Source organism: Lepisma saccharinum, chromosome 18 (genome assembly GCF_977018435.1).
Source record: "Lepisma saccharinum chromosome 18, izLepSacc3.1, whole genome shotgun sequence".
Classification (NCBI taxonomy): domain Eukaryota; kingdom Metazoa; phylum Arthropoda; class Insecta; order Zygentoma; family Lepismatidae; genus Lepisma; species Lepisma saccharinum.
The window spans coordinates 44,044,793-44,068,668 of NC_139246.1; positions in this window are offsets into that span (position 1 = coordinate 44,044,793).

Consider the following 23,876-nt stretch of genomic DNA (forward strand, 5'->3'; position numbering starts at 1 on the left):
GGGGAGGGGATATCAAACTTCCGGGGGGGATGTCATAGGCCAGTGGTTCCCAAAGTGTGAGGAGAGGTGCCCTGGGGGGGAAATATTCCAATATTTTCACTCAAATGACACTCACTTGTTACTCTACACATGGTTTTGCAATCGGACCATCAGTAATTGTCAAGAATTGTTCCAAATATGTGTTTATTTAGTACTTTTTACACATAAAATGTTACTCAATTTGAAATATGTGTTTATTTTTTAACTAAGGCAAGCAACCTAACCACAATAACTAAGCGTTGCAAGTGGTAGATAGGCCTACATTCTGACTTGGGCGCCGCAGAAAGATTTTGAAACACTAAGGGCGCCGTGAAACGAAAAAGGTTGGGCAACCTGTATTAGGCAATAAATTATAATGCTAATAAAAACCTTACTAATATTTTAAAATTACCCCTTATCTCTAATACGTAGTTATTTAAATTGTAAATATCAATAAGATTCCACAAGCATGTCACTACCATTCCTCAACTAACTGTTGACTGTTTTAACGGTTAAAACAGCTGCAAGAAGTTGAAATTTTTTACAACAATAGAAGCTTACATTATACCAGCCCTGCCACTCTATTCGTATCCATTGTTGACTTCCAATGAAATGGAATCTTATTATATACAGTCACCAAAACGAACGATAATTGATTTTTTTCATTATTTTGACTTTTAATTATTGAGTACTGAAACAGTGTTTATTATTACGAAAAGAAAAAAAACAGAAATAGTATGTGCTATGTTAAATTAAAGTGAATGATAAAGGCAAAGTGAACAGGTTGCCAAATTTCTTAGCTATTATCCGAATGCTATACCAGGTTATTCGAATTGTTGAGGAGTGACTTTCTTAATTTCCACGGGGTGATTTTCCTTCCAGGGCCACCGCCTGTATTCATCACTGCTACCGATGCTTGAGGATTGGATGAAGTTTGCTGGACTAAAGAGAGAAAGAGAAACGCAATGGCGACGCTACGAAGGCAAAGAGCTGCAGCCCCTCCTCTTTTAGAGATATAAATGTTATAAACATTCAGGAACAGCTCATGAGAAAATTTTCATCCGGTGAGGTGCTTTTCGGCTACCCCTCCTACTTTCCACCCTGGTTCCTCTGCTAAACCCCAAGGAAAATAATAACCTTACTTTAAAAAACAAAACACTTTTAGTGTTACTGTTAAGGAATACGTTTATTGTAGGTATTCAATTATTTAATACCTACAGCCCCGGACACTTCTGCGTTGTAACAAACCCATTGACTTTCAGTGGAATCAATACAACACAGAGTGTCCGTGACTGTACACAAAATTATAAAAATTATAGTAATCTATAGCTAAATGATTTTGAAATATATTTTTGATGTTCTGCAGCAGTAACTTCAATTAATTTATTTATTTATTTATTTGCTCTATTTTACTACGCTTTTTGTGCCACTTTTGGCTAATTTCTGAAGATGGGGATGAGTATCTACTTATCTAGTATTATCATGCCTCGCACCTCCACCACGTATAAAAGCCCGACGGGTTTTTATTGGGGATTGAATCTTAGGTTATGTGAGACCCTGGTGGGAGAGGTATTGGCTGCGAGAGGTATCTTTTAGGCACAAGGGGACTCGCTACTGTGAAATGAGGAGAACAATTCAACATTAGATTTTAACACTTCGATTGACTGGCCTGGCGGAGTCATGATAATACTAGATAAGGATGTTCGTTTACATGTAGAACTAGATGTGAAGATCATCTCCGCTGATTTGCACTCCTGAAATGAAACTTAAATAGCGCACCACTCCTCGCTGTAACTCCTAGCGTATCAATTGGTAGCCCGACTATAAGTCGGAGGCAACAACTGTCCGCTAGATAGCTTTCTGATCACAACTGGGCTGAGAAATGTTCTCTCGAACTATTTATGTGAGATTCGAATTTCCGATCGTTAGAGCCGTTGGCGAGTCCGCGTCTGCCGTTAACGGTGCTTTTAGCATAAAGCTGAGTTTACTTATTTTTCGTACGATTTCGGTAGAATCCCGTGTCAGCGGAGTTTTCAAGATCCGCTGAAGATTGCCGGTGTTATGTGCTTGTAATAAGCTACATCCGGCGCTTCCGCCAGACCCCTTGGCGAAGTGATTAGACTATTGTGCTATGACGCCAGTGGTCCCGGATCCGAGTCACGCCTTCGCCGTGATACGTTATGATGAAATTGCTGAATGAACATTCAGAAAGATCCATGCCCAGGCCGGGATTCGAACCCGGTATCCCTGGCGCCGTAGCGCGATATGCTAACCACGGGGGCCGGCGGAAACTTCAATTAATTGCTTACACAAATCCAACTTCTTTTAACACAAATAGCTACGCTTATATAATCAAAAATGAAGTTTTGGCGCTACTGATGCAGGAAACCCCGTATTGGCACTACCCTCTTTGCGGGCGGCGCCCAGGGAAATCCCTTTGGTAACCCGTCCCTGTAAACATTTCCATTATCGCTTCTATATTAATAATTTAATTTCCACAAAATATTGCAAAATTAACTTGTTAGACTGATATATAAATTATTTTTTCCCTTCAATTTATTTCTGACACTGCTGGAAAATTTCCTCACAATTCTTACTTTGTTACACGAATGGTGATAGCGGACCACATTTAGAAGGGTTAGGTGCCGATCTCCGTGGTCGAGTAGTAGGCAAAGCGCGCCACTGAGCATGGGTGTTCTTTGTGAGTGTCCCTTCACCAATGTCATCATATCATCACTCATCCTCGTCTTCGCGATTTGCCAAATTAGCATGAAAACTAATTAAAACATACCAAATCATTCAATGAAGAAGGTATAGGTCCACAAGCTGCGTGTCTTTCAGGAGTAAGCAGACAGGATCATATTACCAGTAAGGTAAAAGCATACTACCCCCAGAATATTGTAGTATGTCTTCAAGGCATAGGAGGAAGGGGGGGGTGAAGGCAGCGTAACATACAAATTCACAATCTCGGTTGTTTGTGGAGGTCCCTTCCTTACCCCAAGGGTTGCTTCCTGGTACCCATTTATTCGAGAGTTGGTGAAACCCAGAGCCCTTGATGCAAAAATTCCCATCTGAAATGACCTACCCAGGGCTCGAAATGAACTGGAGCGAACCGGAACGGCATTGCGGTTCGCGAATATCTGAAGTAGAGTACTGTATTGGACCACTTTCGCTCAAAAATACTCGATCGAATCTCCCACGCTCGAGTGTGATAAGCTCGAATATATAGAATATCAAATATCATTTAAGTAGGAGAATAATCGTACAAATATATGTGTAACAATTCGTCCTGGTAGTTTCAGCCCATAATCATCTATTCCTTTTTATATATTGCTATGTATTGGTAAGATAGGCTAAATTACATTTTAACATGGAGATGATGACTTTGTTCACTTCAGTTTCAATTTCACTGCATCTTTCAATTCACGGGCCCACTACCACAGACAAATTACGGCTGTACGTGAACTACTGGGCTTCGAGCGTATACCGATCGTTTCAATGCTCGAGCGGTTTTGGCTCGAGCGAAGAAAATGTCCATTCCGTAAGCCATCTAGCGTCATCTGTGCGAACTATTAGACGATCGAGCAAAAAGTTCTCGATGCAGCATTAGTGGCGTCCATGTCGCCTTATCTATTGTGCCTTGTGGTTTACTTGTTACTTTATATTTGTTAATTATTATAATTTGTCAGGTCTTCTGGATTCGATTGTTCCCACAGAGGGGAATCTCTTTCCATTTTCACTTACTTTTCTTAAGAAATTCTGAAGAATAAATCCAATCCTTCAACATCGGCAACAGAACAATCCGAAAATATATTAAGTTGCACAAATTGATTTTTTAAGAACGCATTATTAAGACATAGTACAGGCTGGCGAAAATTGTATCTGCCAATATCATTTGGCAACCCTGTTGGAACGCAGGTGCGCAAGCGCAGAAGTCTCCCATGTTTAGGCAGATGCAAATCCGGCAATTGGCAGTCGGCCAGTTCAGACAAGAATCGTGGCAGAGGAGGTGTTCATCCGAGCGGGACAATTCCATAACCTTTCATTTCTAGCTAAAAGAAATGTATAAATCCGAAACGAGTGACCAGTCAGGGCTCGGCCATCTGTTACCATGTTATCCTGAGAAATCCGATTTGAGTAACCTAACTCTGACCATTCACAGGCCCTAGAAGACCAGTGGAGGTGTCCTGAGAAACACCAGGATGCAAGATAGTACACCTATCCGGCCTGTTGACTTCTGTTTGTGAACGCTGCCATTGGCTCTCTATTGTCCGACTCATCGTATCATGTTGTGACGCTCTGGCACGGAATATTGGCGACCCTCATTGGACAGTTGCCGCACTGCCTGCTGAGTCTCCTGAATTGAACCCGTTCGGATGAACACCTTCACTGCCACGATTCATGTCTGAACCGGTCAACTTCGATGGCAGACTGATTGCCGGAGTTGCATCTGCCTAACCACGGTAGAATTCTGCGCATGCACACCTGCGTTCCGACAGGGTTGCCAACTGATATTGTCAGATACAATATGTGCCACCCTGTATGAAGATACGAAAACTGAATTTTATAAAATCCTAATTGGGAGAGCTGACTTCCATTTACGATTTCCGTCAGTTTAAATTTTGAAAACGTGTCCAACGTATTTTATTTGATTTGATTATGTTAATATTTTAACATTATTAATTGTAATACAGGGCGTCATTTCACAATTAGTAGTCGTTAATCTCGTCGCTGTAGTAGCCAGAGACAAAAGAAAAATCAAGGAAAGACAGTGTGCGAATTAAGCTTTTTGGTTTGGTGGATGTCCACTCAGTGCTGTATTTACGATTTCATTTCCGGGGGTAGTTTTTCTTAGGTATGCAAATTTGTATATATTACCATTTAGTAAACTCTACTATTTCCTTCCAGTTCTAAGTACATAGGACATTAACTCTTATGATAACATTGAGGCTTAATTTAGAAACACTTACTAAATCTTTTGATAACATTGAGGCTTAATTTAGAAACATTTACTAAATATGATAACATTGAGGCTTAATTTAGAAACACTTACTAAATCTTTTGATAACATTGAGGCTTAATTTATAAACACTTACTAAATATTGCGATAACATTAAGGCTTAATTTAGAAACACTTACTAAATCTTATGATAACATTGAGGATTAATTTAGAAACACTTATTAAATCTTATGATAACATTGAGGCTTAATTTAGAAACACTTACTAAATCTTGTGATAACATTAAGGCTTAATTTAGAAACACTTACTAAATCTTATGATAACATTGAGGCTTAATTTAGAAACACTTACTAAATCTTATGATAACATTGAGGCTTAATTTAGACACACTTACTAAATTTTATGAAAACATTGAGGCTTAATTTAGAAACACTTACTAAATCTTTTGATAACATTAAGGCTTAATTTAAAAACACTTACTAAATATTGTGATAACATTGAGGCTTAATTTATAAACACTTACTAAATCTTATGATAACATTAAGGCTTAATTTAGAAACACTTACTAAATCTTATTATAACATTGAGGCTTAATTTTAAAAAAAAAACTTACTAAATCTTGTGATAACATTGAGGCTCAATTTAGAAACACTTACTAAATCTTATGATAACATTGAGGCTTAATTTAGAAACACTTACTAAATCTTATGATAACATTGAGGCTTAATTTAGAAACACTTACTAAATCTTATGATAACATTGAGGCTTAATTTAGAAACACTTACTAAATTTTATAACATTAAGGCTTAATTTAGAAACACTTACTAAATCTTATGATAACATTGAGGCTTAATTTAAAAAAAACACTTACTAAATCTTGTGATAACATTGAGGCTCAATTTAGAAACACTTACTAAATCTTATGATAACATTGAGGCTTAATTTAAAAACACTGAATTTATAAATACTTACTAAATCTAGTGATAACATTTAGGCTTAATTCAGAAACACATAGTATAATTATATTCTAAGAAAAACAAACTCATAAACAAAAGGGCTATCGAACTAGTAACACCAAACACTTGAGTAAACTTCTCTTTCCAAGTTCAAATTTAATTTCCATCTAACCTACATACAAAGTTTCTTGTGAACAATACACTTACATGTAAAATTTCAACACCACGCTTCGAAAACAGCCTCCTGTGTCTTGGCTCGGTGAGTTCCTCAGTTGCAGAATGGTGTCCTCTTTAATTCACAAAGCTGCATACTCTCCAGCTGGGAAATCATTGATGTCTGGATCAATAATGGATACGAATTATTTTTCAGTTCTGTTTGTTCCTTAGTTAATAAATTATATACTATGTGATTTCAATTTCATTTTCTTTGAGGGGGATAAAAACATCCCTGGCAGGGATAAAAATATTTTTCTTATGCCGAGGATAAATTGTTTTGTGGGGGGAAATCCCCGGCACACTCCTCAGTCTTTCAGAAACCTCTGTGAAATATATGGGTTTACTGAAACAATTTCATTTTGTTTTCACAAAGCAAACTTTACTCGACATTTAAATGCTTTTAGTTTCTAAAAATATTACTACATACTTTTTTTTTAACATTTCTTGCCAGTGATGTGTGAGACAAAATTAAGGGTGTGACACCATGCACATTATTTACTTTTTACGAGTATGGCAGCGGCGTATACTCTGGGTCATCTAGGTAATCGCAGATGACCCGGCTGTATATATACATTCTTCGCAATATTCTTCCAAACCAATTTCGATGCATACATTTCTTTCCTTCCAGCGCGCGAATGCTTCCAGCCGTTTGCCGCTGAATGTCCGGGAACCTTTCACCAGCCGGTGGAATGACAGGGAATCTCAACCTGACGTCATTCCTCCCGCTTCGCTTACAACCCTCTGCGAGGAGGGAGGAGAGAGGAAAGAGGGGAAGGAAACACTGCTTCTCAGGCGCGGTGATTCTGTGCCCAGGGTAACCTCCTTCTTGTGAGAGTCCACCGGTCGCACCAGGGCTGTTTCAGTCTTATGGGAGATTGGTTGACCGTAGTTAGTATTCTGTGTTTCTACTGTTCCTCGCGAACCGGCTGAAGTCAAATTCGTGTCCATATTCACGAACCTTTTCTTGTACTAAATTTTATTGCGAGAATGTGAGTAGAATACGTGTAATATTTACAAATAGCACCAGCAATGTACGTGTTCTACAACTCTTTCATCTACACACTATTTAGTTTTTAATTTGGATAAGTAGCTTCATCCGGCCGACCAGTCTGCTTAAATTTTGAAATTATGTCGTCTGATTCTTGTCATTAGAATATTATTTTGGGGATGCGGTAAGTGTTGCCTAATGTAGTTATTGAAATCGTAATTTAACATTGTATGAAATCACTGCGTAATACTTATCAAAGCTTTTTTTTTTCAAAAGTGATAAAGAAGTATCGCCAAACGCGAACCAAATTCCGTTCATTTCATACATCACTACAGGTTGCATTCAGTATCGAAATCGAACTTTCTGATTGTAATTGTGTATCATTTGTTGTGTAAAATAAAAACTCAGGAATTTTAATGAAATGGTAATAATATTATATGCTGTTCTGTAAGGGCCAAGTTCCATGTGTATAACTTAATCTGTGATGTTATGCTTCTGCAATAACTTATTTTTTAAATTCCTCTCGTTTTTGCTTGCTTGCTTGAGTGGTTTAGGTGGACCAGGTTTGGTTCTCTTACTTTTATAGTTATGCACACGCGCGGAAATAATCAGATAATTAAACATAATGATCCTAACCTACTTATGTTATGATTCCGGTAATTATTTTGCTAGTGAAAATGACCCTACATGCTATTCTCACCACCTGGTGAAAATAGTCGCAGCCTTTTTTATTTGTATGTAGCTAATCCTTAAGGATCATTTGAGGTAAATGCAACTTTGTATCGAAAGCAGCATATTTTCAGTTACTATTTTCACCAAGTGGTCAACCTCGTTTTTGTGCTATTTTCACCTAAATTCATGATTCCTCACAATGTGGGAATTAATTTATAAATAATTCACCTTCTCTTGTAAGATTTTGTTTTGCATTGCTTGTTAGGTTCTATGTCTCAAAAAATAATCATCTATACCATGTGATATCACTGCTCTCTCTAAAAAGTGGTAATCATAATCAATAATCAGCGTTTTTAATTTGCAAAAATTGACAATGTGTGAAATATAATAGCATCTGTACTTAATAATAAAGGTACCAGTTTCATAGATCGGAGACACATTAAAATCAGATATTTTGTGTTTTGCATGGTTCGTACCTACCAATTGTGTATTGCGGAACATAGTTCAAGGTGCCATTGTCCTTTTTACACAAAACAAACACTTTTTCTACGCATTTATCTAAGTGCTATCGAATGCACGTAACGGTGTGATATCGCTTACTTTGTGAATGATATCGCTTCTTTTGTTTTCCAATATCAGTGTTTTCCAACCTTCTTCACCGAAAAATACCTACTATCATGTTCGTCACGTATGCAAATTGTACAATGCTGACGGCTAGCCACACGAACCATTCCGATAAGGTTAGGTTAGGCAAGCATAGTTAAAAAAAATGGGGGGTTGGAAACACTGACATGATTTCCCGGTCAAATAGATAAAAGGATGAAGGAAAATACCTTGACTAACGTTGGAAACCTTAGAAAAACTCATTTCCGTAAGTAGTTTCTTCTGTAAAAGTGAAGAAATGTGTCTCCGATGTATGAAACTGTTACCATAATAATAAAAAAAAACTGCTGAAAATAACTTGTTCTGCTCGTCCCAACACCTCATGAATGTAGTTGCACATTTTTTTTTTTATTTTGAGAATAATTACTGAAAATCATGGTTCCCATTGTATGAAGTTTTTTTAAGAAGCTATACAAGAGAATGAAAAGGTGCTTTCAGTACTGCAAACAACTGTGGGAATAACTTTGCAGTTCGAAGAAACCTTTCTGTGGAAAAAAAACAACACTTCAGAGTGTGATCATTTCCACAATTTATCTATTTTAAGATGAACATTTTTGTGTTCAGTAACATTCATGCATCATGATACACACAGTACAGTAGTTACTGATATAACAGATTAATCAAGTCCAGTGAGATGTATTAAAGTAAGTAGTCTCTGCTGCACACTGTTTATGCTGTACTTCATTAAAGACTAGTTGCTCATGTTATAAAACTATGCGTAATAACTACAGAAAGGAGGTATGGAGTAGCAAGGTCCAATATCAATTTTTCATTTTTGTAATGGTGCTCGTATGTCCTTAGGAAAAAGCAGCCAAAGTTGATAATGAAGTCATGCATTTCTTAAAGTGAGTACATTAAGTACATTATTTTTGTTTGCCATAGCTTCGGTCGACTTTATTTTTGCAAAGTGTACTCTCATTTATGTGGTGAGCACTCTAGCATGTTGGCTACTGAAATGTTAGTGTCACCAGGGAAACTATGTTACCCATTGGGCAGTTCCCAGTACATATTTTTTTAATAGTACAACCTTAGTGACAATGAAGTTCGACCAGTCACAAATATAGGATTGCGTTGTGAAAGAAGGAGAGCACTTGCATATGCTGAACATATTTTATTCAGCAGGCTACATGGAACAAAGGAAAACATAAATTTCCGCTGCAACGCAGCAATGTATGGTGTCCACACAAAATAAAACATTTTCGTCCATCTACACGTGACATTGAAGTTCGACCACTGTTAGAGGGGATCCTGTTTACCATGGTGTGACGCCGCCCCGTCGGCGAATAACTGTGGCAATGCGTCGGGGCATGCTGCGGACGAGTCGTTCAAGGTATTCCACATCGATGCGGTGCCATTCCTCCTGCAGGAGGCGATAAGAGCAGCCACTGTCGTGGGTCCCCTCTGTTGCACACGTCGCTTAAGAATACGCCACACATTCTCAATGGGCGAGAGGTCGGGACTCGATGGTGGCCATGCCAGAGTTCGCACGTGATGGCGAGTCAACCATTCTCTTGCCAGCCGCGCTGTATGAGGCCTGGCACTGTCGTGTTGAAAGATGAGACGCCGCCTGTGGAACAGGTGCCTTCGCACTGTGGGAAGATGCCGCTCCAGCATGCGTGTATAGGCGTGTGCATTCGCAATGCCCTCACAGACGTGTAGTGGGCCAACACTAGATGCCGTCATGCATCCCCATACCATCACTGACGCAGGTTTCTGTACCCGACGTGCATAACATTTTGCTTCATTCTGTCCCTCCTTCCGACAAATGACTGTTTTCCGTATTTTCCCGTACACAACATTGAAAATGGATTCGTCCGTCCACAAAACCCTGTTTCACTGCCGAAAAGTCCATCCCCGGTACATTCATGCCCACCGAAGTCGATTGCCTTTGTTCAACATGGAAAGGAAGGGTTTACGTTTCGCCTTGTACACTCGGTAACCGCATCGCTGTAGGTAACGGCGAATGGTTTTGGTTGACACTTCAATGTGAAAGCGTTCTCGAGTCCACAGTCGTAATTCGGCCACAGAAACATGATTGTTGGTCTGGATATAGCGCCTAAATATCCGTAGGTCACGCACGCTCAGCAGGCGTTTTCGACCGGGGGCCTTACCTGGCTCTGTAGTACCCGTATTTTGGTGGTGTTTGATGATGCAGTGGACGGTTGACTTGGGTAAGTTCAGTTGGCACCCTATTTCCCGTTCACTGAGTCCATCCCGTTGCAACTCCACCACTCTTCTCCTCACGGTGTTGTCAATAGGTTTGGCCCTGGCCATGGTGATGATGCACTGCGGTTCCTCGGTGCACAGCACGCGCTTATATACGGCGGACTCCCTTATCGTGTCCGTGACGTCATGCTTCCGTCTAATGCGCCACTATCTGGAATTTCCAGTATGGGTCTGGTGCCTGGTCGAAGTTCAATGTCACGCGTATAGTTCCCCGTTTTTTTTCTTTACGTGACCTTGGGTGCAACATGCTGGGATCACGATTCTTGCCTGCTCACACGCCTCCTCTTACACACATGCGTCACTTCTGCGGGTCACCCATTCCACCGCCTATGCCTCTGTGCATTTAATCACGTATTCCTTTCTGGTCGAACTTCATTGTCACCAAGGTTGTATTTGAACATGAAAACGCAAGAAAATTAATCCAACTTTACAGCACTGTAGAGCATTTACTTAATTTCTAGGAATTATCCACCTGTGTGCGTGTTTTATGCACACATCAAGATAGAAGAGATACAAATGCAAAGTCCGGTATGGGACTTGGACGTGGGAAGTGTAATAAATATGGCACTTCTCTGTTTAAGTCTCGTATCAGCTGGCACAAAGTTCATCGTGGAGGGAAATAAATCACCATTTCTTCATTCATGTTCAGCTATTTAGTAAATGATGAGTATTTGGTTTTTAAATAAGCTGTTTTATGTAAGAGATATTGTAGATATTATTTTATATATATGTAGATATTATTTTTGTTAATATTTTCTGTGTATTTTTAAAGTAGAAATATTATTTTTCAATATTACCGGTTTTCATTCTTTCAATTGCTTTAAATGCTGAAAGAAGTCTTCAAGGAACAACTATTAATTTTCGAAAATATGTTTTCATACTTTTCTTTCAGTGTAAAAGCATATGCTGCTACACTTGCTACAATAAGGTATGAAATTTCACTTCAACTTAATGGTCCGTGTCATGACAGTAAATTTGTGTTAAAGGCTGAACATTTTCGTAGCATTCAACCTAGTACTTTTCATTTATTTGATTTTTGAGAAAACTTCCGAGCATTCTCTTGGTAATTATTATATTTTTTTCTGTGCAGACTAACCTATTTCTAATCAGTGCCATAAAGTATGTGAACTGATCCCTGACAGTATTGAAATTTTTATTATCGAATGGAGTGTAGTTGCTGTACGTAGTAATTTTTTCCGTTTTAATATGTGGCAAACAAAATCTTTTTTTATTGATCTGTGTAAAATCTTGCAATACAATCCTGTATAGCGGAAGGATAAATCAAAAAATATTTTTGCAAATATGGATTAGCATGACATAAATCATTCTGAATTCTTGTATACTTATTTCATTCTAGGAATTATCCACCTGTGTGCGTGTTTTATGCACACATCAAGATAGAAGAGATACAAATGCAAAGTCCGGTATGGGACTTGGACGTGGGAAGTGTAATAAATATGGCACTTCTCTGTTTAAGTCTCGTATCAGCTGGCACAAAGTTCATCGTGGAGTGAAATAAATCAACATTTCTTCATTCATGTTCAGCTATTTAGTAAATGATGAGTATTTGGTTTTTAAATAAGCTGTTTTATGTAAGAGATATTGTAGATATTATTTTATATATATGTAGATATTATTTTTGTTAATATTTTCTGTGTATTTTTAAAGTAGAAATATTATTTTTCAATATTACCGGTTTTCATTCTTTCAATTGCTTTAAATGCTGAAAGAAGTCTTCAAGGAACAACTATTAATTTTCGAAAATATGTTTTCATACTTTTCTTTCAGTGTAAAAGCATATGCTGCTACACTTGCTACAATAAGGTATGAAATTTCACTTCAACTTAATGGTCCGTGTCATGACAGTAAATTTGTGTTAAAGGCTGAACATTTTCGTAGCATTCAACCTAGTACTTTTCATTTATTTGATTTTTGAGAAAACTTCCGAGCATTCTCTTGGTAATTATTATATTTTTTTCTGTGCAGACTAACCTATTTCTAATCAGTGCCATAAAGTATGTGAACTGATCCCTGACAGTATTGAAATTTTTATTATCGAATGGAGTGTAGTTGCTGTACGTAGTAATTTTTTCCGTTTTAATATGTGGCAAACAAAATCTTTTTTATTGATCTGTGTAAAATCTTGCAATACAATCCTGTATAGCCGAAGGATAAATCAAAAAATATTTTTGCAAATATGGATTAGCATGACATAAATCATTCTGAATTCTTGTATACTTATTTCATTCTAGGAATTATCCACCTGTGTGCGTGTTTTATGCACACATCAAGATAGAAGAGATACAAATGCAAAGTCCGGTATGGGACTTGGACGTGGGAATTGTAATAAATATGGCACTTCTCTGTTTAAGTCTCGTATCAGCTGGCACAAAGTTCATCGTAGAGGGAAATAAATCAACATTTCTTCATTCATGTTCAGCTATTTAGTAAATGATGAGTATTTGGTTTTTAAATAAGCTGTTTTATGTAAGAGATATTATTTTATATATATGTATATGTAGATATTATTTTTGTTAATATTTTCTTAGTATTTTTAAAGCAGAAATATTAATTTTCAATATTAGAGGTTTTCATTCTTTCAATTGATTTAAATGTTGAAAGAAGTCTACAAGGAACAACAATTAATTTTCCAAAATGTTTTCATACTTTTCTTTCAAGCATATAGTATGTACAGTAGGTGCTGCTGCACTTGCTACAATAAGGTATGAAATTTCACTTCAACTTTTCGTAGCATTCAACCTAGTACTACTTATTTATTTGATTTTTGAGAAAACTTCCGAGAATTCTCTTAGTAATTATTATATTTTTTCTGTACAGACTAACCTATTTCTAATCAGTGCCTTAAGGTATGTGATCTGATCAGTGGCATGCCCAGGATTTTCGAAAGGAGGGGGTTATGTATACATTTTTTAGTAGTCGGCACTCATTTTGTCATCTTTACCTGCATTTGATGTTCTTTTTTTTAGGGAATACTGGGCCAAAGGGGGGGGGGGTTATAACCCCCACCAACTCCCCTTGGTCACGCCACTGGATCTGATCCCTGACAGTATTGAAATTTTTATTATCGAATGGAGAGTAGTTGCTACAGTTATTTTTTTCCGTTTTAATGTGTGGCAAAGAAAATATTTTTTATTGATGTGTGTAAAATCTTGCAATACAATCCTGTATAGCCGAAGGATCAATCAGGGAAAAAATATTTTTGCAAATATGGATTAGCATGACATAAATCATTCTGAATTCTTGTATACTTATTTCATTCCATTTCTCCACCCAAGAAAAAAAAGTCACCTATTTTAAGACTGTCATTTTCGTATGATGAAGATTTTTTTTAAAAAAAATGCTTTTAGAGGAAATTATATATTTCCGCTCAAAGTAATAATGCAATTACAGGAAGTTTTGGTAATAGTACGTTTTCCGTATAATTTTCGTATACTTTTATTTTTTTATATATAAATCAATTTTAATGCGAAAAGTTTGTAATTAAACGAAATCATTGCATATAATTAATTTCCGCCACTTCTAACTACGTTTAGTCAATTTGCGCGTATAATTTATTATACGCGCAAATCGCCTGAACGCGGTTAGAAAGTATCGGAAAGCGAATGGTACGGCACACGATAGTGTTTTGTCGTTTCGAGCAATCCGCGAGCCCTTGCGCATGGCGTTCGTCTTCTGATTTTTCCCCGACGGTGCTGCCGTCGGTGGTCGCGAGGAAACGACCTTCCAGTGCCGCCATACTGTCAACCATTTTTAACCCGCAGCTGTAACATCTTGTAGTAGTATGTCTATGGGTCGCACTCTCAACCAAGGAATATAGAAGCTCTCAACCTAAACAGCCTTTTTCCTTCCCTCCGCTGAACTAGGGAAAACATACCCGGTGGAGTGCGAGGAACAGGAAAATTGAATAACATGGGCAAACCAATGCTACGCTAATTTCCACTTGACATTTGCTTCTGTCTTGCTGATTTATCAAAACGAAAAAGCTTAAATATTGAAGATGAAGCAAACTAAATTAAAATTCAAAGCTTAACCAATTAAAGCACCTATGTGCTGACTCCCCCTGTCCTTGTATTTACAAAAATAATGATTGTTTCTCCTCTCTAATCTTCAAAAGCAGCGAGAATACTTCTTTCACGGAACTGAATATTTTTTAAAGGGAAAGATATCAAAAATAAATTATATATATATATATATATATATATATATATACAGGGTGACTGGTAATTAGATGTATTCCCTGAAAGGGGTTAAAGTAGAGACAATTTGCAATAAATTTGACCATATGATACCCCGTCCGAAAATTAGTAGTTTTCGAGATAATCGAATTTCAATTGTTTTTTTTAAAAAATGACAATTTTCCACATAAAAAGATGAATTGAGAAAAAACTGCTCATTGTATGGAACTTATTTCAGCGTTTTCTAATAGCTAACAAATAAGTGGTTCGTTGAAGAAAAAGTTTTTCCCAAATAACAATCACATGTAAGTAACGGGTAGGTCTAAACTTACAAGTGATGATAAAAAATTGCACTCTTAGTTTACTTGGCAACGTATTAATAACAAAAATAGTATGACACGAAGCGTACAAATTACTTAAATTACTTCCTTGTGACATCTGCTATCCAACAAGGTACAAATGTTGCTGACATTTACATTTGTGTACAAGAAATAATACTTCATTCATCTTCATGTGAATGGAATCAATGAACAATACAATTAAAGAACATTATATGTCTTGCTCAAAGTGGGCACCTCCGTTACGAATGCGGGCACGCAGGTTTTTACGGGTCATTTGGTCTCTTAACTCGTGATGTGATGGTGTCATTGATGTGTTGACCAGCTGTTAAGATCATCTCCCTGAGCTCTTCTTACGAGTTTACCGGTGTCTTGTCATGTGGCTCCAAATGTAAAAGTCGCAAGGCTTCAAATCGGGGGATCGAGCCGGCCAGGGAATCGAGCCACCTAGGCCAATCCATTTCTTTGGGTAACTTTTATCCAGCCACAGTCGCACGCCCAGGCAGAAGTATGGATGAGGGTAATCAAGAATCATTTTATCGAGCCATTTTCCTGCCCCAAATCTTAAAAGGCATGACTTATGAACATTTCTTGAGGAACGGGATGGCAATGTTGTTGGAGTATGTTCCTCTAGCTACAAGATGTGACATGATTTATCAGCATGATGGCTGGCCAGCTTAATCCCCCGATCGATTTGAAGCCTTGCGACTTTTACATTTGGAGCCACATGACAAGACACCGGTAAACTCGTAAGAAGAGCTCAGGGAGATGATCTTAACAGCTGGTCAACACATAAATGACACCATCACATCACGAATTAAGAGATCAAATGACCCGTAAAAACCTGCGTGCCCGCATTCGTAACGGAGGTGCCCACTTTGAGCAAGACATATAATGTTCTTTAATTGTATTGTTCATAGATTCCATTCACATGAAGGTGAATGAAGTATTATTTCTTGTACACAAATGTAAATGTCAGCAACATTTGTACCTTGTTGGATAGCAGATGTCACAAGAAAGTAATTTAAGTAATTTGTACGCTTCGTGTCATACCATTTTTGTTATTAATACGTTGCCAAGTAAACTAAGAGTGCAATTTTTTATCATCACTTGTAAGTTTAGACCCACCCGTTACTTACATGTGATTGTTATTTGGGAAAAACTTTTTCTTCAACGAACCACTTATTTGTTAGCTATCAGAAAACGCTGAAATAAGTTCCATACAATGAGCAGTTTTTTCTCAATTCATCTTTTTATGTGGAAAATTGTCATTTTTTTAAAAAAAACAATTGAAATTCGATTATCTCGAAAACTACTAATTTTCGGACGGGGTATCATATGGTCAAATTGATTGCAAATTGTCTCTACTTTAACCCCTTTCAGGGAATACATCTAATTACCAGTCACCCTGTATATTAGTTAATTTAAATTGATATATTCCGCCTCTTTAGATTAATAGTGATGAAGATGAACGAATTAAATATAAAACGAAAATGACACATCAGGCAAGTAGCCAGGTGGAGGACTCGGGGGGCTAACCCCCCCCTCCATGAAATGCTACAAATATCTAATTTAAAAAGTGTATAGTGGTAATTAATTTTACTTCATTAGCAGGATTAAACACCTTGCATAATACGTTGTAATAATCTGAGATTCATCTTCAGGACTTCTAACCCACTGTTTCAACCTTATGTGGCGGCTGCTAATAAGGGATCATCCCCATCCCGAAATAAAATTCTGGCTCTGGCCTGCAATGATTCGAACTTTTAAAACCTGTCATTTCGAGCTCGGAAAGGGATTTTTTTTTATCATTCATAGGGAATTTCATTCTGAGCCAGGAACACAACAACAGAAGTTTGGCGCGTGAAACTGAATGCGTGTAGTCGTTGGCTTCGTGCTGTGCTTCGTGTTTATTATTTATTTAGGTGTTAGTGTTTGTCGTGATAGTGCTGTGTTAAAGGGTAATTAATGGATGTGATACAAGATTTGGGTGAAACCTTTTGGAACAAGATCTTTTCAGGAAAAGTTTCAAATTGTTAATACACGTAGGCCAGTGTCATCGCTTGAACTTTTTTCTACACACAAAGACAAAAATCGGGAATATGTGAGGCATTTTCGCAAGCAAATTATGACAAAACACCATGGTTGACAGAAAGTATAATTGTTAATAAGCTTTGCTTTTTTGTTGGCCGTGCTTACTTTTCGGGGCTGAAAAGAATGTATGGACGCTTGGCGGATACTGTAATCTTTGCAAAGCTTGTGCTAAACATGAAAAATCCGAAAGTCACATAACTTCCTTTGTTAAGCTGCAATCTTTGGCACAGACACGTATTGACGTGCAACTGGAAAAACAGCGTGATTTGAATGTGGTACGGCACAAGTAATCGGGTCCTGGAGTAAGTTGAATTTTGCACTTAAATTAATATTGCGGATTTTTATTTCACTAGTGCACGTCTTTCATTTTATATTTCACAGGTTTTTTTTATAGCTTTATAATACTGTCTTGTTTATTATTTGAAATTCTACACGTATATTAAAATGCAATAACGAGAATTAATTGATTGTGGTCTTAGCAATAAGACAAACATTCCGACACAATATTCCTAAATCCAATATGGATCCTGACATAAATTGCACGGAAACTTTTAGAGTTTGAGGATCAGGGGTCGGAGATTACCCACTCTTTAGAACCAGCATACGCCACTGAAGTATGGAACAATGCCAGGGCTATGATCATTGTCATAAAAAGATTCTTCGAACTAAGGATTGTTTCAGAAGTGAAGTAGGATACTTCAGAGATTAAGATATAGAAATAATCAATGAGAGCGGGATCAAAATTAATTTAGCTTTATTATGGCCATGAAACTAAATTAAGTGGAGACACCAGACATAAAATCCCACTTCTTCTACAAAATGTAATAGGTTTCAAACAATGTTATATAAAAGCCATGAAGCTAATGTTTGTGTAATAATTCCAAAGACTGCATAGTATTCCTTTAATTTAATATATAATAAGTGATACTTTGAATAAAAATAAAATTAACCTTGTCTGTCAACTTTGCCATAGAATGGCTCTGTACGAAAATGTCTTTCATTGATCTCCTTTGTAATATTCGAACATAACCAGCAGATTTGTGCTCCGAATCCACAGCCAAAGTGATATCCATTTTGTATAAATTCACAAGCTACTGTAAAGCAAAATTTGATTTTCCATACTGTCTCTTCAAGTTAACCTTATTTATCTATGTTACCAGGTAGTATATTTAGAACAAATATTTGTTCTTAGACAAACCATTATAGCGTTACTAGAACAAAATTGAAAATATTTCTCTTGCAAATCCGTTTATATCCACCAAGCTTTCTGAAACCTCGGAAAATATGCGAACTAACCGGCCTCCCCCACCCCCTTCTTTCACCCCCGGTGTTTGCTCTGGCGCTGGTCGGGCAAGGACCTTCCCACTTCCGCTGACACAGTGTTGCTAATTTTACTCTCTTCAAGAATTCGAGGAGTGTTGTTGATGTGCGTAGACGTGTTTTTCAGTAAGTGTAAAATGTCGAAAGTTGTACACAGCAGTGAACGAAATTTGCTACTACGAATCATCGAGAAGTGTGAAGAAGAGAAAAGAGACGGGTGGAATTATCCTCGTAATCAACCCCTAAAGAGAGCAATATATCTAACGGGACGGTCGGAGTCATTGCTTAAAAACTGAAAAGAGAGAAACGAGATTTACAAACCCCTGACCAGAAATTGTCAACTCCTGGTATACGGAGACGTGCTCGACAGAATAAGATTGTCATTGACGACATGGATACGTGTATACTGCGAAGGAAAATCCATGAAATGTACGTAGTGAAAAGAGAAGTTCCTACAATATTGAAACTTTTAGCTATTGCTAAGGAATAAATTAATTATTGTGGGGGGGGGAATTACGGAAAATTATGAAACAAATAGGCTTTAAATTTTTAAAAAAATGTAGAAACTCTCGCTTAGCTCTGGTTGAACGAAGCAACATTGTGGTTTGGAGAGCAAGATAATTTCGTGCGATCAACAGATTCCGCAACGAAGGGAGGCCTGTTGTTTACATTGATGAAACTTTGATTCATCCTAATTACAAAGTAAAAAAATGTTGGCAGAGAAGATGTGTCAGGTGCAGGGGCGCCGACTTGTCAAAAAAATTGGGGGGCTCTGATTACTGAAATAAATTAAATTAATGAATGACTCACTCTCTTCCTTTATTAAGTTTTGGCCTCAGTGTTCGGAATCTCGTAAAAGCTCATGAATTCCTCAAAAATATCAAAATTTTTATTCACAGTTCGAATGCAGAATATTAATTTTAATTGTCCACGGATGGATATATCACAAGTTTCGTCAACCATAATAGCAAAATATTCCCGACTTTTAATATCTGGTACCACGGAGCGCAAAACAGATCTCCCTAACATATCAATGATCTCGTTCTGAATGTCATGTGAGAGCCATTTGTAGCCCGAAGCCCCGAATGTCCCATCCACTACCCTAGTTCATGCACATCGTCTTTTGAAACTCTTTCTAGTAAACATTTTAACAATACTCATAATTACATACTAAGTATAAAGTAATAAGTCATGTGTTTTGCTGTCTCTGGTCATAGCCCCCCAAAGTTGATGGTTTAGCGGTCTCAGCCCCCCAAAGTTGATGGTCTAGAACATTTCAAATGTGTATTTAAAGTTAAGTTCATGTGGCACAATTCAGAGCAAACTTTACAAGAGAAGCAAAATAATACATTAGATCTTCTTAAGCAAAATTATTTGGGGGGCTCTGCCCCCACATCGTTAACATTGGGGGGGGCTCGAGCCCTCCCAAGCCTCATGGAGTCGGCGCCTATGGTCAGGTGTCTTCACAAACGACAGTCCGGGGCAGAGACTTATCATAAGTCACGCCGGGGGTTCCATGGGGTTTGTTCGAAACGCACTTTATATATTTCAGGCAAAAAGAACTTCTGGCGATTACCATAACGAAATGAATTTCGAGAACTTCGAGAAGTAGTTGGAACAGAAACTTATTCCGAATCTCCCACCTAGAACTGTCATTGTTATGGATAATGCCTCCTACCACTCAATTCAAACCAATATAGCCCCGGACACAAAAAGTAAGAAACTAGAGATTCAAGAATGGCTATTAAAAAATAACATCACTTTCGATATCGAACAAAGCCAGAATTGTTGCTGAAAGTAAAAAAAATAATCTTCCTTATCCGGTATATCGAGCTGATACAATTTTGAAAACCCACGGCCACCACGTCCTTCGACTTCCACCATAAGTGCGACTTGAACCAGATCGAGTACATATGGAGCACCATAAAGCGTAGAGTTGCCTCACAAAACGTAAGTTCAAATTTGAGAGAAATAAGGGCTCTTACCGAAAGTGCAATTGACAGTGTCACAGTGCAGGAATGGGAATGTATGTGCCAACATGCCATCCGTTTGGAAAAAGAATATGAGAGGAATGATGGAATCCTCGAAGATGAAGTTCAAACGTTGATTACAAACCTGGAATCAGGTTCCGAAATTAGCGATGTAAATAGCGACAGTGACAGCGAAAGTTCGAATTCGGACCTCTCCTGCATAGACACCTTATGATCTGCCTCCAGGCCAACCGGAGGCAAAAACCCAAAAGTAAGTTGCTTTTTTTTTTTTTTTTAAAAAAAAATAATATAGTTTACATAATTTAGAATATTAATCTTATGTGTTTAAATTGTTGATATCCTTCTGCGAGACAGCTGGCGTTTTTAACTTTAGTGTCCCCCTCCCTCCTCTCTCTTATGCTATGTTATTTGAATGACCACATCTACAAACGAAACTTAATATTCGGCCTGCATATTTGTTTACTTGCAAAACTTTCACGGCACACGCCCACTTCTAGATTTGGCAACACAGGGGAGAAAACACGTGTTTCTGCCATCACTTCCCTTGCACCAGAGTTCCCGAGCTCCCCTCCTAAACGTTCGACACTAGCGCCACTTGTTTCTGGCCTCATAAACATTCCATCTTTATAATTGCGGATTTTTCTTGTTTCCAATTTTGCTAATTAGTCTGCATCAGCATTAACAAATCGTTACAATATCTCCTGTGAGTAATATATCTAAACTTCAGATAACTCTTCTAGAAACAGGTTAGGAAAGTAATACGTATTTACTAAATACTAATTTACCAAATTGTATAATAGTTTATCAACTTTTCCATGTGAATTGTGCATTCTATTCCAAACAATTTAGTTTTGTAGTTCCTTCTCCTCCTGTGTCGGCGGAAGAGCTATCTCTACCTCTTCTACAGCTCTCCTTTACTTTAAAAACATAGAAGTTGCTAATGAGAAACTGTGTTCTTCATTGATGTAGTATATATGTTATTCAATTTAAAATGTTATTATTTCGAACATTCATTGCATTTCTACATACAAACACTCATCTCTCACTCGCTGCATGCACGCATCCATGGAGAAGGAGATAGAGCCAGTTTGATATATTATTATGCCAAATACCTCTGAAGACAAAAATATATTTTATCTACTACCACCAAGTTTATGATACCCGAGAACATATTTCCAAATCACTAACCTCATTCACAATCAAAGAAAATCATTCGCAACCTAATATCTCTTCATTCATATGAGGTTTAGGGAGGTTTAAATCTCGCACCAGTGACCTCATCCACTCCCGAGGTTTACAGAGAACTTATTCCCTTGCCAGGGACCTCACCCACACACACACTGAAAATCATTCGTAACCTAATATCTCTTCATTCATATGAGGTTTAGGGAGGTTTAAATCTCGCGCCAGTGAGCTCATCCACTCCCGAGGTTTACAGAGAACTTATTCCCTTGCCAGGGACCTCACCCACACCGTAACGTACAGAAACCTGGTAGTTAGATAATACTGACATTGTCTCGAAGTAAGGAAAGACAAGAAAAAGACACACACATGCACACACACATAAGTACACTTATCTCATCCTCAGTTCTTGGAACTTGGTCAAGGTTCTACTACTTCCCCTGGTCGGTGCAAGTGAACTAGGAAAACCACCAAACAGGATATCATTGTGGCTTTTGCAATTCCGGGAGTGCTATATGGCCCTGGCGATTCTGGGAATGAACTTTGAAAACAACAGGATGTCATAGGTGCATCTGTTCTGAGAAGGATGCACCAGATGGGTACGAAAGTACCCATCACTTCCTTCGTAGGTGCAAAGGCACCTGCACATCCTTAATTCCTAGAAAGGACTAACTAAGTACACAAGCCACTCAGTGCAAGTGTCCCTAAGGGAGAACTAAGGGTGAGACAAAGGACATACACAAATATAAAAAGGGCAGGATATAGAATGGAAGGGTCAGTTGATTCTGAGAGTCCAGAGAGTCGAGAGTGCAGTCCTGATAATCCAGTCAGCCGAGGGGGAGTTCACCTACATCTATACCGAGACGACGCCAGTCTACCTCGTTCCTCTCTACTTTAAGTGGGTAAGACGACGTTCCTTTCTTTCTCTAATATAACTGGTCATTTATTTAGCTAGAGTCAGGCCTTAGATTGTTGTACGACGCAACATGACCAATGTTTAATGCAGTATACAATAAACCATATTTAATCTACCTCTGTTGTGTTATGTTCTAGCGAGTAAGATTCCTTTTAAGTAACGTTAGTATCCCCAGAGCGTTACAGTTTGGTGGAGATGCGTTACTTTGCTAACGGCAAAGGCTCGACCGCTGTCCACTTCATTATGTACTTGTTAAAAATGTTACAGGCATAGGTAAATCTCGTATTGTCCTTAGTTCGATGTTGTCGGTTGTTCATTGTTCGTTTTGTGGTAACTCTGCTTCGTATGATGTTCATGTTGTGGATTGAAACTGATCGGTTGAAAGTTCCATTTTATGCTGATTGTGACATTACATTATGGTTTCTTAATGGTTCTTACACGTCAGCAAACCACTGGTGAACGTAAACCCCTCCTTACTGACGTTGTTACTTGTCCATTACCTGGTTGCTTAAGAGAAGCAATAAACACGCCATTACCCACTGATAGCGAAGCATTAGAAATGCCAGTCTCCGCGTCAAATCCTAGTACTTCAGGCGCTACGATGTGTACTTCCTCCAGAACACCGTCAATTCAACCCGACACATTTACCGCTGACACGGGTGAAAATATCACAGATTTTTTTGATACGTATAGAAGAGTTTCTTCCATATTGGGATGGACGGGATCGCAAAAAGTAAAATTTTTGCCTGCTTACTTAAAGAAAAGCGCATTAGCATACTGGGATTTGAACCGAACTACCTTAGAAAATCTAGAAGATTTCTCGCAGGTCGAAGAAGCTTTGACCAAAGCCTTTCAACCCGTTTTACCAGTTGGCCAAGCCTACCTTGACCTCGCAGCGCGGAAGAAATTGCAAGACGAATCGATAGAAAATTATTTCTACGACGTATTGAAACTGTGTAAGAAAGCCGACCCTAATATGAACGACGAAGGGAAAATTAACTTCATGTGTAACGGTTTACCGGCAAAAGACGCCGAAAAATTGGTAACTATGAACGCACAAACGCTGGACGAATTGTTAGCCAATTTACGTGTTTTAGAACGAGCGAAACGTCAATCCGACATTTCTTCACGTACTTACAA